Consider the following 17,129-nt stretch of genomic DNA (forward strand, 5'->3'; position numbering starts at 1 on the left):
TCAACCCTAAAAATATTTGTCTTAGTATATAATAATCAATTTACATTGTAAAAATATTCCCCAAAACAAACATCTTCCAGTATAAGTAAAAAAAAAAAAAAATCTGTTTTTGTATGATGCAAACAGCAGAGGACCATCTGTTTGAATTGATCTCAGTCCTGCTTGAAATAATCTCCAGGCATGGCAACATAGGCATTGTTCTCTATATTTAGCAGAAAGGCAAGAAAATGAATTGAACATATTTGTAGTTGTAGGTTTCCTAAATAAGGGAAAAACATGCTCAGGGACTAGGGTAGGGTAAAAATAGAAATCTAAACTGGTAACTTCATGTCATTGAAGAAAAATCATTGTTTTTTTTCCTCCAGTACATGAATCATCCACTTGAGGTTTGCAAGTAGGGAAAAAAAAATACAATAAATCCTCTATTGGCCTTCCACTGAATATTAGGAAGTAGAATCCAATTATTTTTAAATACATACCGGTTTGCTGACTACATTAATATTCCACTTTCTCATCACTCTTGTTCAGTTGGTTCACAAAATCTACCCCCTCCTTTTTTTGTTTTTGTTTTGGTTTCTATTAATGTCATAAAATGATCTCTCTTTAAGAAGTCCAAAAATAAAAAGGCATCATGCATCCATCTGCACTCCCTCTTGGAATGTGTATGTTTCAGCCTTGTGGATTTCATACTGACAATCCCATGCAGGTGACAAAAGGGTGCTCATGTCAACATTTACTGGAAACTTATTTTCAGTTTTATAACATCATAATAAATGAATAAAATGTATAAATCATTCATCAGGCACTGGTGTGCAGAGAATAGTTATATGTTCTTCATGAAATATTATGCAAACTCTGAAAGCACTCTTACACAGGCAGGTGACTTCACCTCTCCAAGCCTCAGTTTCCTTACCCTTTATCTTGTGATAATAGCATTTACTTCCTAGGCTTCTTTCAAGGTAGCTCTTAACTGTGTTTGGCACACAAGGAATGCTCCACGTTCTTCATTAGCAACCCTCTGTTAGAGAGTTATCCTCAATCCCATAGTGCCCACCCCTCCCAGCAATCCTGTTTCTCACCAGCCTCTTTGCTTTTCCTGGCATTGCCAACCAGGGGTCTCCTGCCATAGAGCAGTGCTTCCTGAGTCCTGTTTCTAATAAATCATTATTCTCCCAAGGTCACTGAGCAGAATCTACAATCTTAATCTTGGAGGCAGGTTTCTGGAGAATGACTGACCTTTAAGGAAGGCGCCCTCTGAGAGCACCTGACTCAAACCGTGAAATGCTGAATCATTAACAATTTAAATCAGAAAAGAATTTAACCAAGTTACACAAACCTGTAATATAGCTCCTGTGACTGGGGTCATTAGGACCATTTTGGTGTCATTTGGGCCAAACTAATGACTATGAAGAGAAGGCATCTGAAAACAAGTAGACGGATTTGGCTTTTCTATTTCCATTTTAAAACCTATTTGGAATTTCTCTGCTATGTCATCCTAGGTTGACATTTTTTTCCCATATCAATCCATTCTAATTAGTCAAATAGTTTTTAACCTCCAAAGTCTATTAAAAATACCTTTGCACACTGACCGGAGTTTGCAGAGCAGAAAAGCTGATGTTAGAAACACAGAACCTGTTTTTTTAGATGACTATCAGATGTCTATAAGGGCTAACAGTGCAAACAGAGATGAGTGGCATGGATGGGGGTGGAAAGGACTGCGAGGAAACACAAGGCACATGCACCTCCTCTGAAGGCTTCCCATATTAACAACAAGCAACAAAAACAACAACAAATGACAACACCCTGAAGGCCCGATAACACACTTGGCTAGCCAGTTTGGTCAACTACCAGCACGTAATTCCTGATCTAACCCAAACTTTTCATTTCACAAACAGAAATTTAACCCAGACGAATCTAAGTGGACTGTCTTAGGCCACATTAGATACACAGATCTGCCAATGGGATCTCTTGACTCCTAATCCAAAGTCCCCAATTTCCTCTTCGATTTACTCCTGTGTCCTTAGGTGGCATAAGGAAATAAAATATCACAAACCCAAGTCTCTACGGAGCATCAACTATGCTCACAACTCGGTTCTAAGGCCTTGGGGCAGGGTGGCCGGGTAAAGAAATCATCAATTTATAGCCTTTGTCACGAAGCAGGTAATATTCTGTTACCTCTTTTGTTAAACCTAAACCCTCTCTCCTACCCACAGCCACCCACAAACACTTAAGACCTGGGAGCTAGAAGGAGTCCCAGCTGGTCTACCCCGCTGCCTTAGGCAGATGAAGTGTTTCTGCCGTTTCAGAAATGATACTCCAGACGCCCCGAAAGAATGAGAAAATTCCTGTGGGCAAAAAAGAAGCCTGTCCTCTTGTTTTTTAGGAGAGAGGTTTTCCCTGGAAGAGACAATTCATATGGGAAAATAAAAAATAATAAATATAATTATGTACTAAAGCATATAGTACAGATTATTCATGTGGAAGCCACTGAAGAGAAACCCCAGTTTGGGGTCAGTAAAAGCTGGAATGAGTCTTAGTGCTTCCTGAGAAGCTCCTTATTAAAAAAAAAAAAAAAAAAAGAGTATTTAAAGTGCCAAAGAACTAAGAACAATTGTTTCCACATAAGGGTACACATTCCACAGCATTTCTGAAGGTCAAACTTCGCTCAGACAAGCCATGCTATTTATCCCTGGCACAATGCTCACGCTGCGTCACCAAGCCCAAGTGGCACCACCAGAAACTATTTAGTTTATAACAGCAACCACAGTAGAGTGGAACACACCAGACACTAGTGCCGCAGTGGCTCCACCACGGCCGAGCCTGCCTCTAACTATCCTACCGGTTATGGTTACGACCAGTCACCAGGGCTGCTGCACAGCAAATCCGGGGCGGGGGTGGGGGGAGGGGGCATCCATACTGTATGAGGAAGCCATGCAGAACGTCTAAATGACCCTCCCTCATCAAAGATCTAGGACTAAATGGTGTTCTGCGTATTCAGATATGCCATGAAGCTACATGATTGTTTCCATGTTACAGTTAGCAATTTAATTAGACTGAGGAGTCTTTTAAATTTATCTGAATAACCTTCATGCTTGTTTGTCAGTTTAGTGCTTTCTGTCTGTGGCTTTTGAATTACAATTTCTTCCCCGCCTGCCCCAGGTTTAGAAGAAATACACACTGAAGATGTTTTTTAACATTCTTAAGTTCACGTTTTGCTTACTGTCAAAGTGAAGACAGAAATGGTAGTTTTTAAAATTGTGCCTATGTAATACACAGAATTTTGCCCAAATTTACATCTTCCTGTCCCCTCCCTACACCCCCTATCTACTGCTTTTGGGTCTTTGTAGATGTACTCTGACATCTTGGATACAAGTTTTTAGATTCTTTAAATATTACATCTTTTTTTACCTGCTTATAATTGTATCTTATAACTTTCAGAAAACATTTAGAAATATTTCACCTGTAAATGGTTTTAATGCTTACCCATCAGTTATTTTATATCACAACTCTCTCATTTAGGGGTTCTTCATTTGTATTTAGTTTTAAGTTGGCTGGATCAAACAGAGAAGGTACAAAGTATGTTTTGTGAAGTTTGAACTTCAGAAAGAACTAGTCAGAAAGCATCTCAGTTTTCTTCTTATAAGGTAAACAACTCATCTGACTATACATTCTTGGGATTCATGTTTACCTTCCGAAATGTCTAGATATTCCATTGTTTTCTGCTTTACTCTAAAAGAGAAGCCTTTGATCAGCACGATTTTTGTTCTTCTGTTAAGATTTTTCTGTTTTTACACTGGAAATATCTATTTTGCCTGGATGTATTTGGGTGGGGCTGTCTTTTATTTTATCTGGCTCTCAGTGAAACCTTTAAATATGTCCAGCTAAGAAAAACATTCCTCAGTTATGTCTTCGATATGTTAGTCTCAGTTCTTGTCTGCCTCTCGGGAATTTCTCCAGTTCTTGGAAAAAACTTCTGTAACCTATTCTCTATCCACTACGTAATAATCTTTATTTTATTTGACTTTGTCACTTTTCTTCCTTATTCATTCTGGGAAAACACTTCATTTTTATTCTTCACTTAGCTGGTTTACTTTTTCTCAGTATGAATTCTTTGCTGACTCTGCGGTGGGTTTTAATTTCACTATTGCCCTTTTACTGCCCTTACAGTGTTTTCTATGTCATTTTCCCTGATTCTACGACCTTTTTGTCTCTGCCTGACCTGTCCTTACACATTTCCATTCTTCTGCCACAGAGAAATCACAATGACCTTTCCGCCGTTTACCACCACCTGCCCCTCAGTTTTCTAAATCCTTCTGATTTGTAAAGTACATCATTTGCAGCAGGGTGCCTTTTCTCACATCTTCAGGATGGTGTTCCTATTCTTTATCATGTAGTTTCTTCCAGAGGCTCCATATCGCCTGATTTCACACCGAGGGGAAAGACCTAACTGGGTGCGATGCTGCTCCCGGGTATACACTCTGTCCCCGTGGACACTGACTGAACGCCCTTCTCACATCCATAGCCTCAACTTTCCTTCAGGTGACGGGAAGGTTCTCATCTCTCACACTCTGAACAGAGGAAATTCATAAAGGACAACTTTTTCCAGTTTGCCTGGGTACTCACGAATCCTTGTTCTACATGGGAACTGCATCTCCCAAAACACAGGAGGCCTTGGCTCTTTCCTATTTCTGGAGGTTGTTTTGGGGGATTGTAGCCTCTTACTAGTTTGTGTGTAGGTCTATGTATATATGTCTGTGTGTATATATAGCTGTATGCATACATATATATGTATGTATGTGTACACATTGTGTGTGTATGTATAAACGTGTGTATGTCTATATACATGTATTTGTGCACATATGTATACATTTGTGTCTCATGTACACATGCATGTGTAATTGTGTGCGTGTGTGTATTCCCTGTGGGGTTAGAGAACTGAGAGCAGACTGACTCAAAAACAGCAACCACAAAGAAAAGAAGAGGAAATGTTCATCTTTCCAGGTGCTACTGATAGTGGATTTTGCATCCAGGGCACAAATACAGGTCCAAAACTAAAGCATCTCCTAAGAAACTTCTAATAAGGGGAGGAATTCTCTATTTCTGATGACTTAACATACAGTATCTTTAATTGTGTCCTTTAATGCAGTTCCATAAATTTTAAAGTTTCATGAAAATTCCTCCAAGAGTTTGGTGAGAGAGATTGACTGTCACCCCTAGTTTGATGATGGAATAATTCCTCATTTTTTGTTTTATCTTAGACATTTTAAGTAGATAGTTAAGAGAAGCTAAGGAAGACGCAGTTTTTGTTTGTTTGTTTTTTTGTGGTACGCGGGCCTCTCACTGTTGCGGCCTCTCGCCTTGCGGAGCAGAAGCTCCGGATCCGCAGGCCCAGTGGCCATGGCTCACGAGCCCAGCCGCTCCACAGCATGTGGGATCCTCCCAGACCGGGGCACGAACCCGTGTCCCCTGCATTGGCAGGCGGACTCTCAATCACTGCGCCACCAGAGAAGCCCCGAAGATGCACTTTTAAAACCACAAGTCCCTCTTCTACATTTCCCCCTTCCAGATGTTCACAACTCCAAAGATAAAAGCTACCTGAGATATAACTTGGTCCTGTGTACCTTTGAGACTCTCCATTTTATCAGCATGGACCAGGATGCCCAGAGGGGACGAGTAGTGTACCCAAGGTCCCAAAGCTTGTAACGAAGCCCAGACCATAACTCAAGTGTCCTGACTTTAATAATGATGAGACTCCACATGGTTCTGGAAAGAAAGTGGTAATGACAGGTATTTAGGAAAAGCTACCAAATACGTGTGTACTTGTGCTTTACCGATCCTTAGGGAGAAGCAGTAGTGACCCTTGCTATTCTTGAAGCACCATCTTGTCACTAACAATAGCCACTTCCCATTTCTTATCCTCTGAAGTGAGCAAAACCCCGACAAAGGTAGGGAGGGTGTCTTCATACCCACAGGGGAAAACGACCTTCCTAGAGTCTGTGTACAAGACTAAAAAGGTATTGAGCCTCTACAGATCCTCTGAAAGTCATGCACATTCTGGATTTCTCTTTTTTTCAACTGCTTATGGCTAACTGCAGCCTAGAGACAGACCAAAGGTTTTCCAATTCATGCAACTGCCAGACATTTTTCCTTCCAACTCTAAGCCAGGCACAGCCCCCAAAGCCAATTTTGCAAAGTGCCACATTCTTTTGAAATATTCCATGGATTTCATTATGCATTTAAAAAAAAATGTAGCCCTGAAGCTAATAATAAGATAGTCACTGAACACATGTTCCTTTTGAATTGGTTCTATAATACTGGTTGTTAATGAACCTTGGAGAAATACAGCAAGGAATAGCACTTTTCAGATTCGAAATTCACATACACCGACCATCTTGAAGCAAAAGTCACTCTAAAGTCAAGAGGCTCCCCGGGCTTCTGCGGTTATCATCGCAGAAAAATGCAGTAAATTCAGCTCTGTGAGATGCACCTGTGATTACCTTCCAACCATCCCCATCACTTCACTTGGGATGACCCTCATTTTTATTCTGCTTTCATACCTCTCTGCACAGGCCTTGGGTACTAGGCATGGGACTTGTGACTCATGTCCAAGCGAACGATAATAATCATGCCTTCTGGCCACAGTTACTGGTCCAGAGACGGGCATGTGACACCATTCAGGCCAGTGAGACAGATGGCAAGTTTTGCTGGGTGTTCCTGGGAAAGAAGCTTCTGGGTCTTCTGAAAGAGCTCCAAAATCAATAACCACTCCGTTACAGAAAATGAAGAAGGAAGAGAGGAAAAGGGAGAATTTCACCATCCTCAATGTATATGCAAGACTTTTTAAGGAAATAATGAGGGAACTAATAAGAAAGTTTAATTTCCAGTCAAGTGAGAAGGTTATGTTTTTAGGGAATAATTCTTTAAGATTAAAAATGGCTTTCTAAAGACTTCTGCAAAGGGAATAGCTTCTGCAGCAAGAGAATCAGCCTCAGTGTATGGTAAAGTCATCATTCTTCTCAGGAAGAGAAATCCTGGAAATATCAGGAGATTTAAAACATAATAGCTACTCTTTTTGACATGTCGCTGATCAATGTAATTTGAACTGTCATTCAAATAGACTAAAAAAGCCTAGGTAACTTTATGAGAACTAGTGGCCTTAGGAGAATGTTATCAAAATCATTTTTCTAATTTTTCTTTTGGGCTTCCATCAAAACAAAAGCAATGTCTACTCTAGTGCACTTTTTTCATTGCGTTTTCAAAATATGAAACATGAGTTGCCGAGGTAATCACTGACTTCCATGATAAAAGTCATAAATCAAAGGAGAGAGTAATACTTTTAGAATTATGCAAGTTGATTTAGCATTACCAGGGATGCCTAGAAACATAGATAACCTGAGAGCTGACGTTTAGAGGTCAGCAGAGAAAAGATTACTGTCTGCGTGGAAAAGCTATTTATGCAATTAACTGAAATTAATTATGCTTGTATAAATTTCATAAACTATTTATAGATACGGATTTTTGGCTAATTAAGCTTTAATTTAGTTGAGAAAACGAAACCATATAAGCTTTTACGAGAAATCCCTGGTCATCCACTGAAAGGAAAGAGGTAAAATCATAGTTTTTAGGAAACATCTGGAGAAATAAACCATTTAGGAAAGCTGCAAAGACAGAAATTATACTCAATTACCCAAGATGTGAAGCCATAGTTTGAGGTTAGGCTGTCCTTCATTTTCTCAAGAGCACCCCTTAATTAAATGCAAATAATCAGAAATGACAATTAATAGACTGTTAGCACTCCCTGATTAGATAGTGGAGCCCATTTACAATACTTTAAGGTTGCTGTGGACTCTGCAATAAACCAAATGGAATGTATATTCATAAATTGCTCTCCAACGTGTTCCTTCTTGAAGAGTTTTCTATGATGGTGCCATCTCAGAGGCCGGCCAATGACGTTAGCAGCCATCACGCCATCACCAGTATTTCCAGGGCATTTGGACAATCAATCTTCCGGACAGACAGCGGGTACTGCCTCTGAACAGATCAGCCAAAGGCACAGGGCTTCCAAAAGGGCGAGACTTTTGAACCACCTTGAGTAAGCATCAAATCATACAAATCAGGAACAAGCCATTAAAGGTCAAATGGCCTCTCGTAGATGACATGGGGCAGAGCAGGGGCCCAAGTGCAAGTGTGTTGTTCCTTCATTGCCTCTCTCAAGGGTGCACCTTCCTACAGTGAATACTGAAGAGTGACTCCGTCTTCCTACCTCCATAGGGGACTGCCTACTCCATGCCTTCTCCCCATCAGGGCCTTAGAACTTGCCTCTCCCAATGCCTGGAATCTCCCTCAGCTCTTCATGGCTGTCACAATCCATTCTTCAGGCTTTTACTAAACTTCACCTCTCCAGAGATGCATATGCTGACCTGGCTCTGAAGCAAGCCATGGCCAATTACAAAGTATCACATCTCTCTCTTTATTTCCTTCAAAGGACATATCAGAATACATGATTATGTTGTTTATTTAGTAGTTTGCTTCTTAATAGGCTGTCTCATCCTCTGACATGGTTATCGTTTCCTGTGTTTCACACAGTTCTGTTTCAAGTTGAATCAGCAATAATGTGTATAGAAAAAAATACTGGAGTGACTGTAATTCTTGTAGCAATGATGATTTTTCAGTCACACCCACATTAAATATGCTTTTAGGACTCCATTAGTCATTTCTTTGAAAGTGAGCCTATGACTCTGTGCTGAATTTTAGCAAATGAATCCTCTTCTCCTCTTTGTAAGGTGACTCTCCAAGTGTTCAAGTTGACAATAATAATAGTAAGCATTTGTGGGTGTCAACCACGCTCTACTTTCTGGTTAGTGCCGATCTTTAACACAACTTCCGAATCCCATTACTACAAACAAGTAAAGCAAAGCTCAAAGGAGTTCAGCTCCTTTTCCGATAGCACTTGGCTCACCAGTAGCAGAGCTGAGGTTTGAACCCAGGTCTGTCTGCTCTGAAGCCTGTAAACCACACCTCTGCTTTCTCTAACATCACTTTTTTTTTACACATCAGGATCCTTCCAAAGCATCAGTTGGCAGCATGGCTTCAGAACAACTCTGGACAATGAGAGTGTGATGGGAAATGAGCCAAGAAGCTGGGCAGTCTAGACTGGGAGGATTTGCTCCCATGTAATTAAGTCTGCTGATGTGAGGCGTCTGAACCCCTCTAAGCTCAGTAAGTGATTCGTCCGATGTGAGAGAAGAGAATCAATAAGGTCCATTAGAAAACACAAAGAGAAGACAATTTCTCAATATACTGTGTAGGAGGCATACCACCAGCTGGGAGTAAGAAGTATTTATCCTAATGTTTGGATACTTAGAAGGTTCTAGAAATCAGTGGAGGGATACTACAGACCATCAGCTTTCTTCACGTGCCCTTGCCGTTGACTCTTTGAACCATCCCAATAATGCCACAAGCATGGGGACTGGAGGCTCTGAGGGACAGTGACGCCTCAGCCTGCAGAGTGCCATGGGAGGGTGTGTGGCACAGTTGTTAGGAGTTCTAGGTTCAGTTTTCCTTCGTGTCCCAGCTCTGTCATTTACTGGAACCGTAGGAAACGTGACTTGACCACTCTTTTAAGCCTCAGTTCACTCATCTGGGCAAGGGAGACAACTACAGGAACCATCTTCCAGGTGTGTTCCAGGGATGAAATCATACGCCCACTGTTAGCTGCTCAGTACCATGCCCGGCACAGGATAAGCTCTCAATACAAGCCATCCTACTAATGACAATAATCTATTTGCAAATCCTGCAGTTAATGTACCTACGAGCAGCCAAATTCTGTCTGCGCCAATGAAAAAAGCAGAAGACTTATTCTAAACAACCTCCCTTTTTCTAATGCAGAAAGTGCTTGTAATTAAGTGTGAGGAATTCCAGTCTGTATTTATCCTTACAGATGAGGTCCCTAATTCAACCACAATGTAGTCAAAGGGTCTTTAAAGGAAGCAACTATCATGATACACCCTTACTTCTTTTCTATTTATGATTTTTCTTCCCTTTTCCTTTTAGCTCATTATTTTTACTTTTTTGAATCTCACAAGTATTACATAAGTATATTCTCCTTGCAAAAGGTCAATAGAAAATGGTAAAGCAAGGGAAAGTTGCCTTCTGCTGGCCTCTCCCATCTGTCCTCCCATCCCACCTCCCCCCACCCCCCCACCCAACTCCTCTCCCAAAGGAAGCTACTATCATCAGATGTTCTAGGAATCCACATCCAACATTACTGGATTGCCACCATCTCTTTTTCTGTTGTTCAGTTTCACTTTTAGCGGTTATACAATCATCTTGTCTTGGAAGCCCCCTCTTTGACTATGCCAAATCACCCCTCTATACGTTCATACAGCATCCACTCAGCATAGTGGCATTTTTACATTTATTTGTTTGATCACGTGATCAAGTTTCCCCACCAGACGCCAAGCTCTCGGAGGAGGGACCGCATTTACTTTTGTTCTCTGCTGTACCTCCAGTACCCAGTACAGTGGCTGGCCCACAGGAAGAAATCAACACACATTTGTTGAGTAAATGACTGTTACTCATTCATTAGGCTGTCAGAGATAGCAACTAGACTAACAAGAGATTTGCAGAGTTGAAGATTTCAAACGGAAACCAGTCACTTAACTGGGACCAGAAAATTATTTTCCAAAAACAACCACAAAAGTCAGAAGCCCAAGGCTCTCCACCAGTGAATGAACAAGACACAAATTATCTCGGCTCTCGTGGAACCCTCCTTGCCAACAACGGCAGTGCAGGTTTCAATTAAGCATATATAAAATTGCTTATGTGAGCCATAAACCATTCACTTCTAAAACAGCAACCAATTCTGTATGGCATGAAATTGGTTTAACCCAATGAGTGACCCAAATGATCATTTCCCTCTATTTTTGGATTTTAGGAAGAGTACTTTTTTTTAATTGTTAGAGAGAGAAAACATGCTTGCTTAACATGGCCGATTACAGTCAGTGTATTAATGGTCAAAACTCCCTGCCGTTGGGCAACCCAAATATGACGGCTAGCTAAGGGACGAAAATGTGCCGAGTCTTTCACCACACATCCACAGGCCCTGGCTCAATAACTTCCTTGAGTCCGCAAAAGGTATTTGCTGCTGAGCTCTACTGCTCACTGTTCATTCTTATTTTTTCTAAAATGGGAGGTTGATTGTAGTACTTATTAGGCATGAGACCTTAAACCGATCACTGATCCCCAGCTGCCCCTTCAGTCAAAAGTGTAAAATTAAATTACCCCTGCCATATCTTTCCCATGGGGATGCTTGCAGAGAATCACAAAATACAGTAGATGTGAACCAACTTTCTAAGGTGCCAAGAACGTTTACAAACCTAAGGGATGTTATGTGGATAGAATGAAGTTCTTTTTTCTTTTATTGTGTCTCTCGGTAAGTTGTAGGCACCTAAAAATGCTTGTTGAAATTAAGTGATGATTATGCCCACATGGTGATGATAATGATTTTATGGATTTTTTAACTGTTAGATTTTGTGGCGGGAACCACACGTCAGGGCTCCATCACAGTGTCTGCTCACATTAGGTTCTTAGTAAGTGGCTATTAAATGACTCAGCGCTCTACACTGTATTGTTTTCCACTGAAAAAGGCTTAAGCTGAGCCCAAGTTCCACTCACTAACTCCTCCTGTAACAATAAACACAAAGCATCTACTATTAGCAAATCAATTGTTAGGAGATGCTAAGAAGTTTTCCACTTAATAAAGCTGACCGATGATTAAAGGCTGACTAATACGCGTACTTTTATGTATACTACAAGCATTCCAGTTAGGAGGTTTCTCTATTAAATATAGAAGGGCTATGATCCTACTGAGGATTGTTTTCCCTATTCTTTAAATCCTTATTTATCAAAGCAACTCCTTATTTAGTTAGATGATTTCACATGTGGCTTAGGAAAGGCAGAAAAGTAATTCAAAAGGCAACCAAACCATGATTCTTATAACACAGGTGCTGGTTCTGTAGTTAGTGTGACTCCTTAAAGTATTCAAGAAACGAAAACTGCTTGAAGTAGTCAAAGACTGAACCAGTACTGAAGCAGCTTTAAAATGTCCACTCCTTGTTATTCCTAGCTACACAATGACCAGCAGTGCCACTGAAAATTCTGCAAGTGAATACATTACTGGTTATGACACATTTATTTTATTTTTTGACAGTAAACATTTCTGAATAAAGTTAAAGGCATAAAGTTTCGAGTTCGACATATTTGTACACATGCGTGTGTATGTACACGTAATATGTCCTTGTATATGTAGTATGTATGCAGACATATATACTAACCCTATAACTTACTAGCTGAAGAAGTTGGGGAGGTTAATCAAGCTCTGGGCTTTAGTTTCCTCATAGCTAAATGGGAGATAACAGCACCCTGCCTCACAGGGTCACTGCGAGGAAAGAAGAGAGAACTCAGGTGGGCACTCAGCACTGCGCTCAGTACGTGTGGTGTGTGCATGGTCAGGAGATAATAGCACCCTGCCTCACAGGGTCACTGCGAGGAAAGAAGAGAGAACTCAGGTAGGCACTCAGCACTGCGCTCAGTACGTGTGGTGTGTGCACGGTCAGTAGCAGTTGGTGGTGGTGGTGGTGTGGCACATAGTACAGATCTTCCTCAACTTACAATAGGGTCACATTCCTATTGGTCACATTCACCATCTGTTGAAAATTCTTAAGTCGAAAACGCATTTAATACACCTAAGCTACCAAACATCACAGCTAAGCCTCGCCAAACTTAAATGTGCTCAGGACACTTACACTAGCCTACAGTGGGGCACACTCATCTAACACAAAACCTGTTTTATAATAGAGTATGGGATATCTCATGTAATTTAGTGGATACTGCACTAAAAGTGACAAACAGAATGGGTGCAAGTCTATATAGGGTGTTCGCCCTTGTGATGGCATGGTTGACTGGGAGCTATAAGCTGCAGGTCAGTGTTACCAGACAGGACCGTACCACACATCTCTAGCCTAGGAAAGGCTCAGAATTAAAAACTGGATCTACTGCATTCACGTCACTCTTGCAACATCATAAACTTGAAAAATCGTAATTCGAACCATCCTAAGTTGGGGACCATCTGTACTTTCCAACGATGGCCAGAACCCTATCTCTGCATTCGTTTCCAGAAGGCTACCGTACAAATTACCACAAACTGATCACTTAAAACAAAAGAAATTCATTCTCTCACATTTCTGGATGCCAGAAGTCTGAAACCAAGGTGTCAGCTGGGCTCCACTCCCTCTGGAGGCTCTAGAGGGGAATTCCTTCTTTGCCTTTTCCATCTTCCAGAGGCTGTGGGCATTCCTCATGGCCACATCGCTCCAACCTCTGCCTCTGTGGTCATATTGCCCCCTCCTCTTCTGTCTATGTCAAATATTTCTCTGCCTGACTCTTATAAAGACACCTGTCATTGGATTTAGGGTCTGCCTAAATAATCCAGGATGATATCCTCATCTCAAGATCCTTAACCTAGTAAAGGTGAAAGAAGGTAACGTTCACAGGTTCCAGGGATTAAGCTGAAGACTTATCTTTTGGGGGCCACCATTCAACCCACAACAACCTCCCATCCTACAAGCTCCTCTAGAACCTTGCAACTCCCCCATGTACAGGGGATTCTGTGTGCCTTCGCCCTGAATCTAGACAGGATTTTGTGTCTGCCTTCACTAACAGAGTGATGTAGGAGTGATGCTACCTGACTTCTAAGTCTAGGTCATAACAGCATTAGGCACTTCTACCTCGTTTAAGTGGAACATGCATCCTGGAACCCAGCTACCATGAGAACAGGAAGCCCACATTAGCCCACAAGGAGAAGCCACGTGTAGGTGTTCTGGCCTACAGAGGTCGCAGTTCACAGACAGCGGCAACTGCCCACACATAAGTAAGGAAGACTCTAGATGATTCTAGCCCCTGCTGTTGAGTCAACCCCAGCCTTGGAGTCTCCCTAGCTCAGGTGCCAGACATCATGGGGGCAGAGGGAAGCCATTTCCACTGAGCTCTGCCCCAACTGAAGAGTCCTGAGCAAAATAAATTATTACTGTTATATTTAGCTGCTAAGTTTTGGGGTGGTTTGCTGCACAGCAATAGATAATGAGACTAATTACTCATTAAATAACTGAATGGGTTAAGATGAGAAAGTAAAAAAACAGCACATGAGATATACTTCCTGGTATTTAGCATCTTGGATTTTTGTCTAACTAAATATAGTGTGGGCACACATAAATACACACACACTTTTAGAGGAAAAAGCGACTCAGTCTCTCATTCTGAGTCCAAGAGTATAGGAGGATCCCTTAATTAGAAACTATATAAGCTGTAGAGGACCATTTGTAGAGCATCATTTGGTCAAACTGCATATTTTACAGGTTTGAAGAATAAGGCTCAGAAGCGGTCCCTGACCCTCCCCGCTCAATACAGCTCTTCACCCATCAAAGGTCCACCTTGCTCCTCACTGGGAAGATGAAAAATCTATCACAGCCTCACTACCTACCGAAGGAGAAATACTGAAAAGAGGAGAGGAGGAAGAGAACGGGTATGAGGAAAAGGAACAAAGCTGCTAGAAATGTAGTTATTTGCGGCCATCCGTTCATCAGATTATGAGAACCTTTCTGTTAAACTGAGGGTTTTTTGGGGCCTTGAGGTTTTTAAGGTGGTTTTTCCCACCTTAAGCCTATGGCTCCAGGTCTTAAAAACTGTCCAGGGCATGGAAAGAAAAGGCACAAATTGTTGTATAGGGGGAAATGAAAAACTTCTCCGTCCATGTTGACGTTGCATGTTCTCCAAGACCTATCTAAGAGGTAGGCTTGCGGATTCGAGACCTGTTTTGTAACAAAGACCTTTCTGCAATGGTGGAAATGTTTTCTGTCTGCTCTGATGATGATGGTGGCTACTAACCCCACGTAGCTATTGACTGTGTGTGACACGGCTCGTGTGACTCAGGCTGAATTTTTCATGTGACTTAATTTTAATACCGTATTAGACAATCAGTTCTAGACAAAGTATTTACAAAGCCACTCTAAACTTAGAAATTCTAACTAGTGACACAGGCAACCCAACTGACTTGAAACTTCATATTCATGACTGTGTCTCTTTCCACAGTCTGAATAAGGTCATGTCTGCTGTGGAAGGACTGATCCTTAAGTTCACAGTGGAAATATGCCTCTTAGGATTCAGAACTTCTCTCCTATTATTGCTTAATGCCTCAGTAAGAGTGCAGAAATCCCCAAGATGTGGTCACAACTTCCGATTTCTGAGAGCCATTCAGAGTTCACAGCTGCATGACCCCAAATACCTAAAAATTCCACGTGTAAGCAGCTAAGTGTGATGGAAAAAGACAGAAATACTTTCAGGGAGATTTTCTGACATTATTTTTCTCAATTCTAGAATCACAAAAAAAAAATGAATTTTTTTTTTCAGTACCAGTAAGTGTTCATTCATTGTATTTTCCCAAGGAAAAGAAGGGGAAGGGAAAAGGGTCAGCATGTGTGTTACAAAATGATAGCAAATGGGAAAGGAAGTACCTGGCACAGCAAAATCAACCATCAAATCAACACTGCCCAGATGGGGTCGCCAAAGCCCAAGGGGGCTCAGTCTCCTGCAGTAATGAGGGGAAGGGATGAGGGAAAGGTACAGCTTTTCTACCCTCCCTCCTTCCCCATAAATTCACGATTTCACACAAAGCTTTGGTTTCTAGCAGTAAACATGGAATTACATTCGTCCATCTCCTATTAAACAATCTTGTGGCCACTTCAACTTAAGTTTCTTGCACCTGCATATAAGTTCCTGAGTGACTTGCCCAAACATTCATCTTTCCTTTTGTGGTCTCCCAACCCCACTTTCTACACGCAAGGCCCCTTCATTGCTCCTCTCTACCCTAGGATTAGAGATTAAAGTAGGTTTTAATCCATCCAAAGACAGCAGTCTGTCTGGCAGGAATCACATCATGGCTCAGGAGACTGGGAACAAGGGATGGAGAGTTCTTAGCTTCTCCAGGATTTTTGCACAAGTCATTTAACCACAGACACCCCACAAATTAAACGTACAGGTATATGGACTATTTTACGGGGGCACAAAGGGGGAAAGGAGAGGGGGTAGGAATCCAGTTTTTAGGACAGAAGATCTTGTTTGAAATGGGAAACAGGGGAAGGGGGACACAAAAGAAAGTGTGGTTCAAGACCTCCCACTTCAAGAAGGGGGGCCCCCAAGCTTATGTTTCAGATCTTTTTGGCTGGTATAGACCCTTTGTCAAAGATGCTTTGGCTGTTTTTCTCAATATAAAAAGAAGTTTGTAAACAATAAAATCCCAAAAGAACATGCAGAAGACCAACTCATTATATTTACGCAAACTAGGCCACCTAGCAACCACCAAATCAGCTACCTGTGAAGTCCTACGAAGCCCAGACAAATACAATAGCTAGAGGGGGGCAGCAATTGGGGGAGACAAGAACCAGGATCAGACACACATCACCCAATGCATTCTATTGCATTTGCCCCATTACAACACAGTGAGGTAGGTTTGCAGTGATCTCACAGCACGTAAACGACACCCCCTTTTCTCCTTTAGCTACCATGACACTAATCACTCCTGCAGCAGGGCAGGATACTGGCTCTGGGAAACCACCAAGAAGCCATCGCTGATGGTCTCTCTGGAAGCTGATGTTCTCTCAGAATTGTTAAAGATTAAGGGTCTTATCCTTGTTTCATATATCCATCTCTGGGCAGCTCAAGATGGGTAGAGAGGAATCGTTCTAAAACCTGTCCTTACCAGCTCACAGTTTTTACAAAAACATACACAATACACCCTGTTGTGTGTCTTAGGCCTAGGCCAATCCAGTGAAGGATGGACCTGGTATGTAAAGCGAGTCCTGTGCCCTGGGATTAGAGGTCTGGAACGGGAATCCTTTATCACACATACAGATGACCTCGGCCTAATCTTGGCTTCCCCTCTCTGCACCTTTCACCTGGCCCAGCCTCTCCTAACCTCTCTGTACCACCTTTTCCTGTTCAGACCGATTTCCAATCTTTCAGTAGAAGGAGACCAAGTCATGAGGCAACCCAGTTAAAACCTAGTCTCCCATGAA

At 41.7% G+C, this 17,129-nt stretch overlaps 1 protein-coding gene across 1 annotated transcript in view; it reads right to left on the reverse strand.

Annotated features, from left to right (window-relative positions):
- The window catches only part of SGCD (sarcoglycan delta), a gene marked incomplete at its 3' end in the record, with an annotated part of 395,556 nt that overhangs the window by 367,698 nt on the left and 10,729 nt on the right, over positions 1-17,129 (reverse strand). The window lies entirely within an intron of this gene.

This window comes from Leucopleurus acutus (genome assembly GCF_964270905.1).
Source record: "Leucopleurus acutus genome assembly, chromosome: 3".
In the NCBI taxonomy this organism is placed as follows: domain Eukaryota; kingdom Metazoa; phylum Chordata; class Mammalia; order Artiodactyla; family Delphinidae; genus Leucopleurus; species Leucopleurus acutus.